This window comes from Myxocyprinus asiaticus, chromosome 3 (genome assembly GCF_019703515.2).
Source record: "Myxocyprinus asiaticus isolate MX2 ecotype Aquarium Trade chromosome 3, UBuf_Myxa_2, whole genome shotgun sequence".
Lineage (NCBI taxonomy): Eukaryota > Metazoa > Chordata > Actinopteri > Cypriniformes > Catostomidae > Myxocyprinus > Myxocyprinus asiaticus.
The window spans coordinates 47220879-47238522 of NC_059346.1; the positions used below are offsets into that span (position 1 = coordinate 47220879).

Genomic DNA, 17644 nt, shown 5'->3' on the forward strand with positions numbered 1-17644 from the left:
GTGCCAAAAAGCACAGACAGTCATAGTAAAAGTAATCCATGTGACTCCAGTGCTTTAATATGTTTTCTGAAGAGATGCAATCACTCTGGGTAAGAAAAAGATCAATATTTGTATAATGTTTTACTATAAATCTCCACTTTAAATTTCACTTTCAGAATATTGATTAAATATCGATCTGTTTCTCAACCACACCTATCATTTAGCTTCTGAAGATATGGATTTAACCACTGGAGTCGTATGGATTCATTTTATGCTGCTTATATGTGATTTTTGGAGCTTGAAAGTTCTGGTCACCATTCACTTGCACTGTATGGACCTACAGAGTTGAGATATTCTTCCAAAAATCTTTATTTGTGTTCAGCAGAAGAAAGAGTCATAAAAAAAGTCATACACATCTGGGATGGCAAGAGAGTGAGTAAATGATGTGAGAATTGTAATTTTTGGATGAACTATTCCTTCAGTGTACTGCTTTCTGCATAGTACTGTAAATTGCTGACTATTTAAAAAAAGTGAAACTATTATTATCTTGGAACAAAAATATGCATATTTTTGCATAAAAAAAATATATATAAAAAAAAAAAATGCATGCGTGTATAAAAGTCTTGGCGGTCCATTCAAATAATGTGTCCAGAAAGAGGTGTTAAAAATCATGGTTGATATTTTGTCACACTGGTCAAGTCATTCCATGTATACAGAGAGTTTGCTTACTGTGTAAAGTATGTATACTGCAAAATTATGAGCATTATGGTAATGCGTTATTGTTATAACCAGACTTAGCACTCTTTTATACTTGTATCATGTGTTTGTGTGTATGAAAAGTCAAATTCAGAGGGATTAAATGGTGCTGCTTAAGTTGTTATGCTTTGGTCTAATCAGCTTTCATACTAAAGGGTTAAAAATAACTTGTGATGCTGAGTATTGATTTCACACTGGAAGCCTGCAGTGGCACACTTAGCATCATGCTTTATGACTCACACAGTTAATCAGCATCAGAGAAGCTGCAGATGGAAACCTGTAGTAGAAAATGAATTAAATAAACTATGCTCTATTAAAGTATGTTTCTCTCATTTTTCTGCGGGGGACAGAAAGAGAAATGATTCATCATTCTGATTGATGCTTATCCCTTTTAAAATTTATACAGGATTTAAAAGCTATAGAGCAGGAGAGATAACAGAATAAAGTGAGTAGGAGGAGAAGAGGCAGTGAAGATGAAATTGTTTGCATGTTAAAAGTGTGATGCATGCATGCAGCTGAAGAGTAACCTACTTGCAAACAACCAAAGGAATGCACTACAGCATCAATGCAAGATTCTGTGTAGTGCTGAACTATTATCAGTTACAAGACAAAACTTAACAAGTCTGTTTTTGATGGGAATTTGTCCTCCTCTTTTTTCCACAACCCATATGGACCTTAGTTAGTGTAGATGGCATATTTTATTTTACATAAAAGAAAACAAAGCTGTGAAGAAAGAAGCAGTGATGGACCAATATATCAGCCAGGCCGATAAATCGGCTAATATTTGGCCATTTTGAGATTATCGGCTAATAAGTCAACAAACAGCTTTGGCAAAAGCTGGGAAAAGTGGGAAAACTCCCATATAGACAAGTCCGCCTGGCTTAGTTAAGTGAAGTAAGCCGCTAGACCCATTTTGCAGTCAGTTGTTCTGTAACATTCGATGGAACGTTAGCAAGGAAGTCACGAGACCTGGATCTAGGTGCGGCAAAACAGTATTTAATAAAAATAAACAAAGTACAGAATAACGGGGTAAACACAGGAACAAAGGAAACATCAATGATGGGCAAAGGTAATAATGCATCTATCTATAATGCAAAATATCATCTGTGTAAAGCAAAAGCTTATGCGCCACACCTCCCGCCACCACCCCTGGAAAATCATCTTCCCTTCTTATCGCGGCTGCTAATGGTTCCAGCGCAACACCTCGCTGGTAAAATGCAAGAGCTGTCCATGGTACTAAAGCAGCTATGCAGCGGCGGGATATAGTGATGCGCATGCGCCCTTGGTGCAAAGCATGTTGTGGCACGCGGTGCTTCAGCCAGCACTGCAGAGGTCTCATGTGTAAGAGACCTAATGGAATGGATGCCACCACCATTAATCCCAATGCTTTCTGAAACAGCTTCAGTGGAAGTGTTCTCCCCAGTTTGAACTGAGACAGACACTGTAGAATGGCCTGAACGCACTCGCTCATGAGGTGCGCGCACCTGCTCGTGGAGTCGAGACAGACTCCCAAAAAGATTTGTTGGCTGGGGAGAGCATGCTCATCACATTGTTACTCGCTGGGCAGAGGTGTGCCGCTACAGCCTCCTCCACAGGGGGTAATTGGGCATAACAGTTTTCTTCCCCGTGATCCACATTAAAGAAGATGGTGTCACTGCGTGAGCTGGCCGAGGCTGTTCAGGTTCTTCTGGGGGAGATTTCCAACAAATGTTAAAGGCTGAAATCAATGTTTATATGGAGACCAACTGGTCCTCAGTATCCTCAGTGGGCATGGCTTGGGAGGCGCTTAAGGCAGTTCTTAGGGGTCGGATCATACAGTATGCCTCATTCTTCAAAAAATCCAAAGCACAAGAACTCGTTGAGTTGGAAGGGAATATTAAAAGTGCGGAGGCAGAACTTGAAGCTCCGAATGTCATCTGATGGTCTCAGAGAATTGACCCAACTGAAATATAGATATAATACTATTTTGTCGCGGAAAGTGGAGTTTTGGTTATTCAGGGCAAGACAGTCATATTTTGAGTCGGGAGACAAGGCAGGGAAGCATTTGGCTAGATATATAAAGCAGAGAGAGTCTTTTTCTACGATTCCCTCACTGAAATCTGCTGGTGGTGAAATTTTTACCTCGGCCATTGATATTAATAATGCTTTTAAAGAATTCTATCTTGATATCTATAGTTCCACATCTTCGTCTGCTGATGTGGATATTAGAAATTTTGTGGAGCCATTAGAACTCCCTAAACTGACGACTGAGCAAAGAAATTCTCTTGATTTTGCGATAACCTTGAAGGAGCTTGGCGAGGTAATTAAGGCCTTGCTCCAGGGCCAGATGGCTTTGCTGCTGAGTTTTTTTAGATCTTATACTACAGAACTGGCTCCACTTTTGTTAGAAGTTTATACAGAATCATTAAAGAATGGAAAGCTTCCGCCAACCATGACACAAGCCCGGATCAGTCTGATTCTTAAAAAAAAACAAAGATCCAAGCGAGTGTAAGAGTTATCATCCAATTTCCCTGATAAAGCTAGACATTAAAATATTGTAAAAAATTTTGGCTAACCGATTAAGTAAAGTTATGACATCGCTTATACATATAGATCAGGTGGGGTTTATTCGGGTCCACAGCTCTTCTGGCAACATTAGGCATCTCATCAATATTATGTGGTCAGTGGAGTATGATCACACTCCGGTCGCTGCCATCTCACTTGACGCTGAAAAGACGTTTGGTATGGTAGAATGGGATTATCTTTTTAAGATTTTAGAAATGTATGGATTCGGGAGTACATTCATTTGTTGGATTAAGTTACTTTATAGACATACTGTAGCAGTGGTACAAACAAATGGACTAATTCAAACCCAGCAGGGTTGCCCTCTTTCCCCAGTATTGTTCTGTCTTGCCCTGGAACCATTAGCAGCCGCGATAAGAAGGGAAGATGATTTTCCAGGGGTGGTGGCGGGAGGTGTGGCGCATAAGCTTTTGCTTTACACAGATGCTATTTTATTATGCGTCTCCGACCCCACTATGCCTTGCCTCCACAGAATTATTAATTCCTTTTCTAAGTTCTCAGGGTACAGAGTTAATTGGTCTAAATCCGAAGCTTTGGCTCTGACAGCGTATTGCCCAGTAATGGCTTTCCAGCCAGGCGCCTTCCAGTGGCCCAAACAGGGCATTAAGTATTTGGGCATTTTATTCCCAGGAAATTTGTCTGATTTAGTTAGAGTTCATTTTGATCCCTTAATAAAAAGGTTTTCGAGCGATGTGGGCAGGAGGGCTTCATTACATTTATCTATGATTGGGAAGGTTAATGTTATTAAAATTAATTGAAGTCCAAAATTTAACTACCTACTCTCCCTGTAGATGTCCCCCTCTCTTATTTCAAGCAATTTGATAGCATAGCGAAGTCCTTCATTTGGAATGGCAAGTGTCCCAGATTACATTTTATTAAGTTACATAGGCCGATTGACAAAGGTGTGCTAGGCCTACCCAAGATTTTGAGTATTATTTGGGAAAATAATACTCAAGTAAAAAGTACTGTTAATTCTTAAAAAATGTAGTTTGAGTACGGTTGCAATGGTATGAGATTTTCACGGTACAATAACCGTCTCAGAAAATATCACGGTTTCACGGTATACGGTATTACACAATTATTATTATCAGTTACAATGAAAACAGAAGGTTTTTTTTGTTTGTTTGTTTTTTTTTTTTTTTGGTTGAACAAACACTTTATTATAATTGAAACTTGAAACCATTTTTACCACAACATTTTTTTTAATTGAAGTATGTGTAAAAAAAGTCTCCCTTTTGAAAATAAATAAAATAAATAGAATAAATAAGAAAGCTAACAGAATTATAATAATAAACCGAATTATAAACATGATAAAAAAAAATAGCATGTAACTATAACAAGTTATATAACTAAAGCATGTTAGTTTACATGTTAGCATAGCATGTTAAATTAACTACTAAATGAAAAATAACATCAGCTGTGTGAGCTTTTAAAGTAATGTTCTATGATTATTAACAATTAACATATACTGTAGGTGCACGACAGCGCAGCCAGACTGCTCCTGTCTGTACCTTTATCTCAGTGGTTTTACATTGGAAATCAAGTGGCGACACACCATAGTAAAAACGTAACCTGTATTTAATGTATCCAATTCCCATTGGCCTTTTCTCAAAGATCAGATGTGTTTGGGGCTCCCAAGAGTGACCCCTAGTGTCACTACATCGACACAACGTCTCGTTCCCTCCATCAGGGAATGGAGGTTACGAAAGTAACCAAGACGTTTTATTCATTTAAGTTTGTTAAAGATTACTCAATTTGATTTGATGAAAATTTGTCATAAAATTTAAATGCATAAATCTTTAAAATGGGCTAAAATATTTTTCTGAGTGGAAGATAAACTTCATTAATTTACAAAAGACCGAAAAATATGTTGCATGTTTTGAAGTATTTCCCATTACATGACACACAACTGCTGCTATTGAGGCCCTATGGCACAATGCAATTTCAAATCCAATTCATAATAAGATCACACATACAATGCCACGGTGGAAATGCCAAAAAATCTGTCTTACCTTCTAACTGTAAATAGTCGTCGATGGAGATTGTGATCCGGTTGATCAAGTCTTTTTTCAGGAACTTCAGTGCAAACCTCCTCTCACATGCCACTTAGGCAATGCCAGAGTTAGGAACTTAAGAACTTGTAGGCAAGCCTTATGACATTTAAAGTTTTTGTGTCTGTTTGCGCTGTTTTTAAATAGTTTTTCTATGTAAACATGCGTTAGACCCACGGTTTTCAGGGGAGGCGGTGGAAATTGATGATAAGTTCACCAAGTAAAATCAAAAGATACATAAATACAATAAAAATTTATTGTTAAGATAAATGAAAATTAATAGCTTAATGGACCATAGTCCAGCTTAATAGACCGCAGCTTTATGACGTTATAATACCATTAAATGTTGTGAACGAATGCATATCACGCGAGAGCGCATCCATCTCTCCGCTCGCATGTGGATATCCTTTGTTCTTGCACAAAATGTCTCGGTTACGTACGTAACCTTGGTTCCCTGAGACGAAGGGAACTAGACATTGCGTAGCAAAGCATATGGGGAATACCTTCTCATATGACCTAGTTGAAACCTCTCTACAATAACGGCAATATTCTAATATTGGCTATGGTGTTTGAGCCTTGCCTGTTTTGGCACGAAACTGTCCGCTATAAAAACAAATGCACAAACACCATTTTCTCAGAATTTCTGACTGAGAACAAGGAGCGCATCGCTCGTACCTCAAGAACACTGAGTCTTGTGGTGCAGCTAGCGTTTGCAATGTTTCGTCCCCTTCGTCTCAGAGAACCGAGGTTACGTACGTAACTGAGACGTTCCCTTATGACTCATTACACTCGATATTGCGTAGCAACGCATATGGAGAACAGAATCCCATCACGCCGCACTACATAACATAACTTCCCAGAGAGGAACATGACGCCGCAGTCTCGTGGGACGGCGACCAACATGAGTATGCTGCAGTGAGTGATCCTCGTTTTGGCCAGGAGGGGAGCACTCATAACACTATATGAACTATAGTCAAATAGTATGAATTAACTCCTTATGAACCTAGTTGGGAAAGGAGTTTATTTATAATGGTAATTTATGGGAAATTATAATGGCGTTTGTGTAAATGATGGCCCGTACCTTTTGTAATTACATTTTTTTTATTGATTCTTACTATAATAAAGAAAAGCAAAAACATATATACGGTATATATATATATACACAATCAACATTTAAACTCCACAACCACCCCTCCCAATCCCCAACCCCGCCCGGTGGTTACACATGAGTTTCCCAACAAACAAATCTAAGTTACCCAGACTTCCAAATGACACCTCTTCAAAAGCCACCACCCTCCCCATCTCCGTGCACCACTCCCGAAATGAGGGTGCACCAGCTGACCTCCAACCCCTCGAAATAATCTGCCTGGCGATCATCACACAGGTCAGAACCCAATTCTAAATGTGACTATTCCCCACATCAATAACCGCCCCATCGCCCAAGACCAAGCCTATACAATCTAGAGGGGGTCCAATAAAATCTATGTAAAATCTTGAATTGCATAAGGCGCACCCTTGCATCTTTAGATGCAGACTTAATGTTTTTTAGAATCCTAGCCCACACTCAGGGGTGTAAAGTAACGAATTACAAATACTCACATTACTGTAATTAAGTAGTTTTTCCCAGGAATTGTACTTTAAGTAGTTTTAAAATGTTTTACTTTTACTTGAGTACAATTTAAGTGCTGTAACTGTACGTTTACTGCGCTATTTTCCCACTGTCTGTGTTTGCTACTTCCCTGTCCTGATTTTATTTTTATCCATCAACATGATTGGATAGGGAGAGTGACTCCCGTCAAATCAAATCACATGTAAAAAACTTGAATGGCAGCTGCAGATCGGCGCCAACTGTTATGGATGTGGAGGATGCCTCAAACACAGTTCAACACCTGAACATCACAGCAGCACCTGAAAGGTCTTTTCGCAGTGAAAAAGGCCAAATGCTTGACTGTGTTATGTGAGTTTAACTTGCTCAAGCCAGATATCAGCATTAATCCTGCCTCTAATTTGAAGAAACATATCGAGGTAAATTTCCTATTTCTGCTTACTAGATTCTGTGTCTATAATGTAGCCTGTAAATTAACTATCTATCACTGAGATTATTGGGCTGATGTGAGAGATCAAGGCGATGTTATCAATAGGGCTGGGCGATAAAATAATGTTGATGTTTATCTGAAAAAAAAAAAAGAGACAGAGAGTAAGAAAGAGAGATGTCCTTGTAATCGATGATAAACTTTTGAGGATCTACACCTTGAACAGGGGTGTTCATTACATCGATCGCAATAGCAAGACAACCACTGGTTGGTTGATCTAGATAAAATAATAAAGATTGACTTTTTATTTCCTGGTGTCTGTAGCTGCGTGCTGTTTGATTGACAGGCAGCTAATGTTTGTGCGCTAATGCAGGTACGCGATTAAATGGTCAAATACACTTTATAATTTCGCCAATGCCCGTCTTGATGAGGCATTAATGTAAATGCAGTCGGTTTGGTCTAAAGTGAACGTAAACAGTGGGAAAAAAAGCATATTTGCATCAAAATGTTGGACTTGAAGTGTGCACGTAACCGAATTGAGCACTATCTAGTAGGCCTATGTCATATAAAGGCTATTAATCAAACAATACTAACAAGGAAACCAGAAAAACACACTACTTTTGGCTGAATAACTTGAGTAGCTTTAAAAGTATTAATGTAATAGAATAAAAAAGTGACATTTTTAATAATATTGTTAGTTTTTTTTTTTTTTATAATACTGACCCCCTGATGTAGAGATTGTGTTCATTTGTATAATAAATTACCAGGAAAGTAGAGATGATAAAATATTTTATAATTATGCTCAGCCTTTATCATGTTTTTTCTAATGCCTGATAGAAAAGTATCAACATTTGTAGAGCAATACTTCAGGCAGAACATTCCACCAGTCACAAACTTCAGAAAATTGTGCATCATGCACTAAAATGAAAACACAACTATTTCTGGACTTAAAAGAAACAATGTTCCACACTGATTTAGTCCTTGTATCTCAAAAGGAGGACAATGTGGCCCCCCATGTGCTACTTAAAGAAATCGTTTTCTCAAAAATAAAAATTATCTTATCATTTACTCACCTTCATGCCATCCCAGATACACTATATTGCCAAAAGTATTCGCTCATCTGCCTTTAGACGCATATGAACTTAAGTGACATCCCATTCTTAATCCATAGGGTTTAATATGACGTCGACCCACCCTTTGCAGCTATAACAGCTTCAACTCTTCTGGGAAGGCTTTCCACAAGGTTTAGGAGTGTGTTTATGGGAATTTTTGACCATTCTTCCAGAAGCGCATTTGTGAGGTCAGACACTGATGTAGGACGAGAAGGCCTGGCTCGCAGTCTTCGCTCTAATTCATCCCAAAGGTGCTCTATCGGGTTGAGGTCAGGACTCTGTGCAGGCAAGTCAAGTTCTTCCACACCAAACTCACTCATCCATGTCTTTATGGACCTTGCTTTGTGCACTGGTGCGCAGTCATGTTGGAACAGGGAGGGGCCATCCCCAAACTGTTCCCACAAAGTTGGGAGCATGGAATTGTCCAAAATCTCTTGGTATGCTGAAGCATTCAGAGTTCCTTTCACTGAAACTAAGGGGCCAAGCCCAGCTCCTGAAAAACAACCCCACACCATAATCCCCCCTCCACCAAACTTCACAGTTGGCACAATGCAGTCAGACAAGTACCGTTCTCCTGGCAACCGCCAAACCCAGACTCATCCATCAGATTGCCAGATGGAGAAGCGTGATTCGTCACTCCAGAGAACGCGTCTCCACTGCTCTTGAGTCCAGTGGCGGCATGCTTTACACCACTGCATCTGACGCTTTGCATTGCACTTAGTGATTTATGGCTTGGATGCAGCTGCTCGGCCATGGAAACCCATTCCATGAAGCTCTCTACGCACTGTTCTTGAGCTAATCTGAAGGCCACATGAACTTTGGAGGTCTGTAGCGACTGACTCTGCAGAAAGTTGGCGACCTCTGCGCACTATGCGGCTCAGCATCCACTGACCCTGCTTTGTCATTTTACGTGGCCTACGACTTCGTGGCTGAGTTGCTGTCATTCCCAATCGCTTCCACTTTGTTATAATACCACTGACAGTTGACTGTGGAATATTTAGTAGTGAGGAAATTTCACGACTGGACTTGTTGCACAGGTGGCATCCTATCACAGTACCACGCTGGAATTCACTGAGCTCCTGAGAGCGGCCCATTCTTTCACAAATGTTTGTAGAAGCAGTCTGCATGCCTAGGTGCTTCATTTTATACACCTGTGGCCATGGAAGTGATTGGAATACCTGAATTCAATTATTTGGATGGGTGAGCGAATACTTTTGGCAATATAGTGTATGTATGACTTTCTTTGTTCTGCTGAACACAAATGAAGATTTTTAGAAGAATATTTCAGCTCTGTATATCCATACAATGCAAGTGAATGGATGCCAAAATTTTGATGCCCCAAAAAGCAAATAAAGGCAGCACAAAAGTAATCCATATGACTCCAGTGGTTAAATCCATGACTTCAGAAGTGATATGATAGGTGTGGGTGAGAAACCGATCAATATTTAAGTCCATTTTTATAGACATTCTCCTCCCTGCCCAGTAGATGGTTACATGCATGAAGAATGTGAATCATCAAAAACAAAAGAAGAAGAAAGTGAAAGTTAAAGTGGAGAGGGAGGAGAATTTATATTAAAAATTGACTTAAATATTGATCTGTTTCTCACCCAACCTATCATATCTCTTCTGAAGACATGGATTTAACCACTGGAGTCACATGCATTAGGCTACTTTTATGCTGAAATATGTGATTTTTGGAGCTTCAAAATTTTGGCACCCATTCACTTGCATATTCTTCTAAAAATCTTAATTTGTGTTCTGCTGAAGAAAGTCATTCACATCCAGGATGGAATAAGGGTGACTAAATGATCACGAGAGATGACGTAAGCCTACAGGACCTGGATGGGAGTTTTGGGCGGCCCCGCCAGGTGGCGGCGCTCTGCGGGCACAGGTGCACCGCAATCGCCTTATCCACCTGTGGAATCGCCAAACACCCCCTGGTAGATCCACCATCGAGGGTAGTGAGAGCGGGGGAGCTGAAAGATCGGAATCGGGTAGTGAAAGGTGCCCTCCACGACCTCGTCAGCTCCTCATGCACCTCCGGGAAGAAAGGGACCGGGGCGGGGCGCGACCATGAGCGGCGCTCTGGGCCAAGGAACCAATCATCGAGCCGCAAGGGTTCAGGGGAGAGTGGAGCATTCCACTCCAGCCTGACGCTCGCAGCCGCCCGGGCAAGCATGTCTGTCAGCTCCGCGTCGGCCTGCGACTGGACGACCATAGCCGAAGGTGGAAGCCCAGCCAAAGCCTCAGCGTCGGACTGGACGAGCCCTCTCTCCGATGCAGCGATCGACAGCTCATCCTCTTCACGATCTCCGAATGAGAGCGCGAACTTGCCCTGAGACAAGCCGGCGGTCTCATCCCAGAACCCAACGGGGGCAGACGAGCGTGCTGGGGAATGGGAGGTCCCCAAATCGCCCCCAGTGCTAGCCGATGCGGCCTCATACCCGTAGGTAGAAGGACCGAGGCGGGGAGCCGCTGGGGTGGCTTTCCCTCTTACGAAAGAAAGCCACATCTGCAACGATGCCATAGTCATGTTCTCGCAATGTTCTCCCGTCCTGAACGATGTCTCCGCGTGGGTGGCGCCCAAACACGTAAGGCAGCGATCGTGGCCGTCAGAAGTGGAGAGGTAACGACCGCAACCAGGAATTATACACAAACGGAAAGGCATCTTTAAAAAGACATTCCCGTAAGTGCCACTCTTTTAGTAGAAGAAAATATACTCTTTTTAGGAAAAGAATATACTCTTTTAGCCTGCCGAAGCGCCCAGGGGTGTTCTCTGCACTCCACCGGTGCAGAGGGGGAGAAGCCGCTAAAATGCGCCGTTAATCCAGCAGATGAGGTGAATGAACTCGGCGGATGAATTCAACTCAATGAATGGAACCGCTCGGCTCCGAACTCAGTTTAATTTGATGGAATTTTGTGTAACACCCTGCCATTCATAAGACTTATTTACTATATTTAAGAATTCGATAGCCATGGTGCCAAGCCTTTGTCATTTTCCCATCTAATTCACCCTCACTCTCTCCCTTCATGATTTACAATCTTCTGTCAAATAAGTGGTGAAATCGCCAATATATATATATAAACTAAACTACTTCAAAGAGTTCTCATCAAAAAATCATCCACGTGCAGCAATGGATTTTTGCAGATCTTTGGCATTCTAGCTGTCAGTTTGTCCAGATAGCACTTGCCATAGATGTGGCTGTCTTGTCGGGCACTTCTCACGCACCTTACAGTCTAGCTGATCCCACAAAAAATCAATGGGGTTAAGATCCATAACACTCTTTTCCAATTATCTGTTGTCCAATGTCAGTGTTTCTTTGCCCACTCTAACCTTTTCTTTTTGTTTTTCTGTTTCAGAAGTGGCTTTTTCTTTGCAATTCTTCCCATAAGGCCAGCACCCCTGAGTCTTCTCTTTACTGCTGTACATGAAACTGGTGTTGAACGGGTAGAATTTAATGAAGCTGTCAGCTGAGGAAATGTGAGGTGTCTATTTCTCAAACTAGACACTCTGATGTACTTATCTTCTTGTTTAGTTGTACATCTGGCCTTCCACATCTCTTTCTGTCCTTGTTAGAGCCAGTTGTCCTTTCTCTTTGAAGACTGTAGTGTACACCTTTGTATGAAATCTTAAGTTTTTTGGCAATTTCAAGCATTATATAGCCTTCATTCCTCAAAGCAATGATTGACACGAATTTCTAGAGGAAGCTGTTTCTTTTTTGCCATTTTTGACCAAATATTGTCCTTAAGACAAGCCAGTCTATTGCATACTGTGGCAACACAAAAACAAACACAAAGACAATGTTAAGCTTCATTTAACGAACCAAATAGCTTTCAACTGTGTTTGATAAAATGGCAAGTGATTTTCTTGTACCAAATTAGCAATTTAGCATGATTACTCAAGGATAAGGTGTTGGAGTGATGGCTGTTGGAAATGGGGCCTGTCTAGATTTGATCAAAAATGACTTTTTTCAAATTGTGATGGTGCTGTTTTTTACATCAGTAATGTCCTGACTATACTTTGTGATCAGTTGAATGCCACTTTGGTGAATTAAAGCACCAATTTCCCTCTGAAACAGCAAAATCTGTACATTATTCCAAACTTTTGGCCGGCAGTGTGTATATACAGTATATACACACTGTAAAAAATTTCTTAATTTTAATGGTAAAAGACTGTAAAAATGCTACAGTAAAAAAACTTAAATTGGTTAATGAGTACTTACTATAAAATATACTTATTTTAAAAAATATATATATTTAAGAAGACAATGCATAATTTTTTTTTAGATGTAAAAATATGATTTTCCCGTATAATTAACGGATAAAATTTATATTATGTTTAACAAGAGAGTTAATTTTAAGGTAAATTATTGTTAGAATTACAGTAAAAAACAGTAATCGGGTGTTCCCAGAATTCCCTGCGTGACCCATTACATTTAATTATATTTTATGGGAACAGTTATATTTCTTCTTATTTTTTTTAAGAATTGTATTATTCCCTTTTCTCTCAGTTTGGAATGCCCAATTCCCACTACTTAGTAGGTCCTTGTGGTGGCACGGTTACTCACCTCAATCCGGGTGGCGGAGGACAAGTCTCAGTTGCCTCTGCTTCTGAGATCTTATCACGTGGCTCGCTGTGCATGACACCGCAGAGACTCAGCATGTGGAGGATCATGCTACTCTCCGCGATACACGCACAACTTACCACGTGCCCCATTGAGAGCGAGAACCACTAATCACGACCACAAGGAGGTTACCCCATGTGACTCTACCCTCCCTAGCAACCGGGCCAATTTGGTTGCTTAGGAGACCTGGTTGGAGTCACTCAGCATGCCCTGGATTTGAACTTGCAACTCCAGGGGTGGTAGTCAGCGTCAAAACTCTCCAAGTTACCCAGGCCCCCGTTTCTTCTTATTTTTTATATCAGTTATGTACATTGGGGTGTTCTGTATTATATCTGATGTATGTTTATTGCACAAGTTTAATTTCACATGTGTTACCCTGATGGTGTTTAGGTTTTGTATAAGTGACACTGAGCTCTGTCTCTACATGTTTATTGGTCATTGCTCCTGGAAGAGCCACTATTGGTGAACTTCATGTCATCATGTGCCCTTCTGTAATTACTACGGTGATTAACAATACATTGTAAAGTTTTTTTTTTTTTTTTTTTTTAATAAACAACAGGATTTCTTTTTTACAGTGTGTATATATATAAACCTCCTTTATTGTCTTCGTATTCAGTATTCAAATTCTTTGGTTCAATAATTTATCCTGTAATTTGTTATAATTTTCCTTCACTACACGATATCCAATAATAACAGACTTCAGAGTGACTCCCAAGTTTGGAAAAACAAAAATGTTGAATCACTCGCACAGTCTCATAAAAACACACAGTAAGCTGTGTCTGGAAAGCCCAGGAACAGAGCTGCTGTATTTGCTTTCTTAGTGAGTGATCATTAGACATTTTTGGCAGATTTGCACCAAACCTCACATTATAAAGATGACTGTACCAAGACTGTGGCTTATTGGTTATGATTCATTTAATGAGCAAACATTTTGTATCTGTATTGCCACAAATACTGAATGAAAATGAGTCAAAATGACACAAAGTGAAATCTTTTTGATTGAAAACACTTGAGTCATTACCACAAATATAAATTGTATATACTAATATAAATATACAATTATAATTATAAAAATACAAAAAGCTTAAAGCAATGTTCCGAGATCAATACAAGTTTAAGACTACTGTGACATAATTCCTGTGGGTGAATTTATATCTATGTGGACAGTCCCTATAACCCTTTAAGCTCTGTAGGTGTTTTTAAAGATTTCCTGTTTCAGTGGCATGCCCAAAATTAAAGGCTTATAATTCGACAAAAAACCAAAGAGGGTCAATTGTTTGATATCATTTTAAAGAAACCTTTTAATTTTTTTTAATGATATAGATTATGTTAAATTATAAGACTCTCAGTCTAAGAAACTGCTGAAAAAAACACAAAAATACTTTAGCCAAAAATGTACTTTTTATTTTTTATTTTTCTGATTTGACATTATATATCTTAGGGTGTAAATAATGTAGCTCCAAAATAAAAATAAATGTTGTGTTGATACAACAAAGCAATCAAAAGTTATAGCATTACAAAAATTATTTATACTAGTTATCAAAAAAGTCTCCAAGTGTCCAAAAGCCTCTCCAAACAAATTAAACATAATAATTGTACATAAAAACTAATTACATATGCAAATACAACAATTACTAAAGGTATGCTCTCTCTCCAAAGCATGCAGGCATGAGTAACGAGATCTCATTCAGTTCCATTTTGTGTCATTTGAACCATCATCGCATCTGTGTCATGTACTTGGTGCCATCTCCTGGTGGCCATATGTAATTAGAGTGAACAATCCTCTCTGCCCATATTTGGATGACTTCCACCTCTGGTTGCAGTGATCTGAATTGGTTTAGCGTTCCATGATGCTGGACATCATACTACATAATTTCCAAGGAAGTCATCTGATCTAGGAAAGCTAACGTGTGTTTAGCCAGATTGCACATTATGTGCTGTGTATCCGAATACATTGTGTGTGGGCTCGTTTTAAAGATAATCACCTTATTTAAGTAATGGTATGTGATATTTTATATTCTATTTATTTTTTGTGAAGTTATAAGCAAAACTTATAAGTAATACCTGTTTACATGTAACATGTATGTCAAAGACATGTACTTCGCTATTACTCGCAAATATTTTGTCTGTAAGTAAAACAAATAGGCTGATTGTATTCTACTCTTTGAAAGCTTTCCTACGACATATGGCACAAGACTATTTGATTAGTTTGTTGCTTTTACCAATTACAATAATAAGTACAGTGCACAATTATTAATAAATAATTAAAATGGAAAACGTATGATTTGTCTGCAAATTTCAGGAGTACTTGTTCAGTTTTTGTCATAATACTTACATGCACTGTAAAGTACAGCTTCTAAGCTTTAAAACTATATCTATTTTGTGATGGCCAAGACTGTAGTTATTAATATTTTGATAATTATGTTTTTTTCTCTGTGGGCCCATTCCGAGCTTAAAGTGTTAAGGATTTACTAACTTTACATGGTCATGATGGGAGTTGATTGATTGGATACAAGTTTAACACTACTCTCAAGATATATTGAATAATGTATAAATAGGGGGCAGTGGTGGCTCAGCGGTTAAGGCTCTGGGTTACTGATCAGAAGGTCCTAGTACTGCCAAGATGCCACTGTTGGGCCCTTGACCCTATCTGCTCCAGGGGTGCCATATCATGGCTGACCCTGCACTCTGACCCCAGCTTAGCTGGGATATGTGAAAAAAAAAAGAATTTCACTGTATATGTGCAAAATGTATAATGTGTGATAAATAAATATAATTATTATAATTATAATGTTTACATCTTGTGGCTATAGTTTCAAAACAGTGTGTATTTCAGACTTCAATTGTAACAGCATAACTAAAATCACAATTTATGCTTGTTCTTACAAACTGATGGATGAGTCCATATTCATTTCTGTGGTAATCAACAGCATGCCACACATGCTATTTATAGAGCTTAAATTGTATTGACCCCATAACATTCCTCTAAAAACCTCACAAATTCTAATTCATTTTCAAAAACAGGGCTTCAGAACCGCTGACTAAGCAGAGAGCCATTACAATAGTTCTTTCTCCAGTAACACAACACTGTGTCTCGTGACGGAATAATTTCTCCATCTAAACTGTCAGTATGAGAGATGAATGTCCACACAAGCCAATGTAAGGGGAGCCCCCGACCCCAGGGACAGATCAAACAGTGTAAAGTTGATTTATGTCTCCTGGTTATAGGTCATCTTTGTGTCAGTGTCTTTAATAAGAACCCTCCTGCATTGTAGAAGAATGTTCTGCGGTGGGACTGAACTTTAGTCCTGATGTGAACTAAGCGAGACTTCCCGTCAGTCACTAAAGCACCATAACTCTTGTCTGCATGCATGTTTAAAAGCACGCATATGTGTGTGTAATCGTTAGGGGGGCTGTAAGCCAGTATAAAAGGCCCTTTATCCAGTATGCAGAGAGGAACTGAGCTTCAGAAGAAATAGAAGCATGAAGAGAGGTACAGGCCACGGGACTGCACATCTGGAGATATTACAATTCCATTTCCATGCCAAGAAACTCAGTCAGCACCACCACCCACACCCTCACTCACACACACACACACACACACACACACACAAACATACAGTATATAAACACACACAGATGCCAGAAATACATCACAGTCTGACAGGTCTTCATTAGTACCAGCTTTCTCTGTGTTACTTTTTTTTTTTGACCTCTGACCTTTTACTTCCTGTTTAACAAGAAAAGTAGCATAAACCAATGGCGGAGGAAAAAAGAAAAAAGCTCCACCTCTTTCGTTCCCTCTCCCTTTTTTCATCTCTAACAGGGGAAAATCTAAAGTCTGCCACGTCGATTCTGAAAAGTCCACTTTTGAGAGTACGAAAATGTAATTATTTATGATAGATCTCATGCGTTACAAACCAGGCTTGCAATGCAATTCAAAATGCTGCATCACTTATAATCTTGTCTTTTTGCAAAATTTCTGTTTTCAAAGACTTTGCTGATGATTTTTAGAGGGATTTATGAGTCGACGGGGGTGAAAGGGCCAGGAAATCCAATGCTTCTTGCCACCCACATTCTTTGCCTTCTACCACCTTCAAACACTCTGAGGTTTAAAAGGGTCCTCCTCTCCTCCACCTCCCCCACTCACCCACCACTCTTTGGCATCTCACATACTCGGACGTCCAGCCCAACAGAGACAGAGAAAAAGAGAGACAGAGAAATGGATGGATGGATGGAGGTTTTCAGAGGACAATCGGATGGTCTGATCACTAATGCCAAATCTGATTGGCACGGATAAGAGAACTTTGAGGTATTTCCTTTTTTTTTCTTTGAAGTATTTATTGTTTGCATATGGGAGAGATGGATCTGAAAGTTAAAAGTTAAGTAGGGACAATGTACTGGATAGACTAAAATCAGAAAATGCTACACTGTAAATTTTTTTTTATCCTTTTCTAATAACAGTATTGTTCCATCCATTTAATATAACTTACTATAACTATAAAACATTTTGTCCAGTTTACTCG

The 17644-nt window shown here is 39.4% G+C and overlaps 1 protein-coding gene across 7 annotated transcripts in view; it reads right to left on the bottom strand.

Moving 5' to 3' along the window:
• The window catches only part of LOC127427691 (dynamin-1), a 96121-nt gene that overhangs the window by 12923 nt on the left and 65554 nt on the right, over window positions 1–17644 (bottom strand). The window lies entirely within an intron of this gene.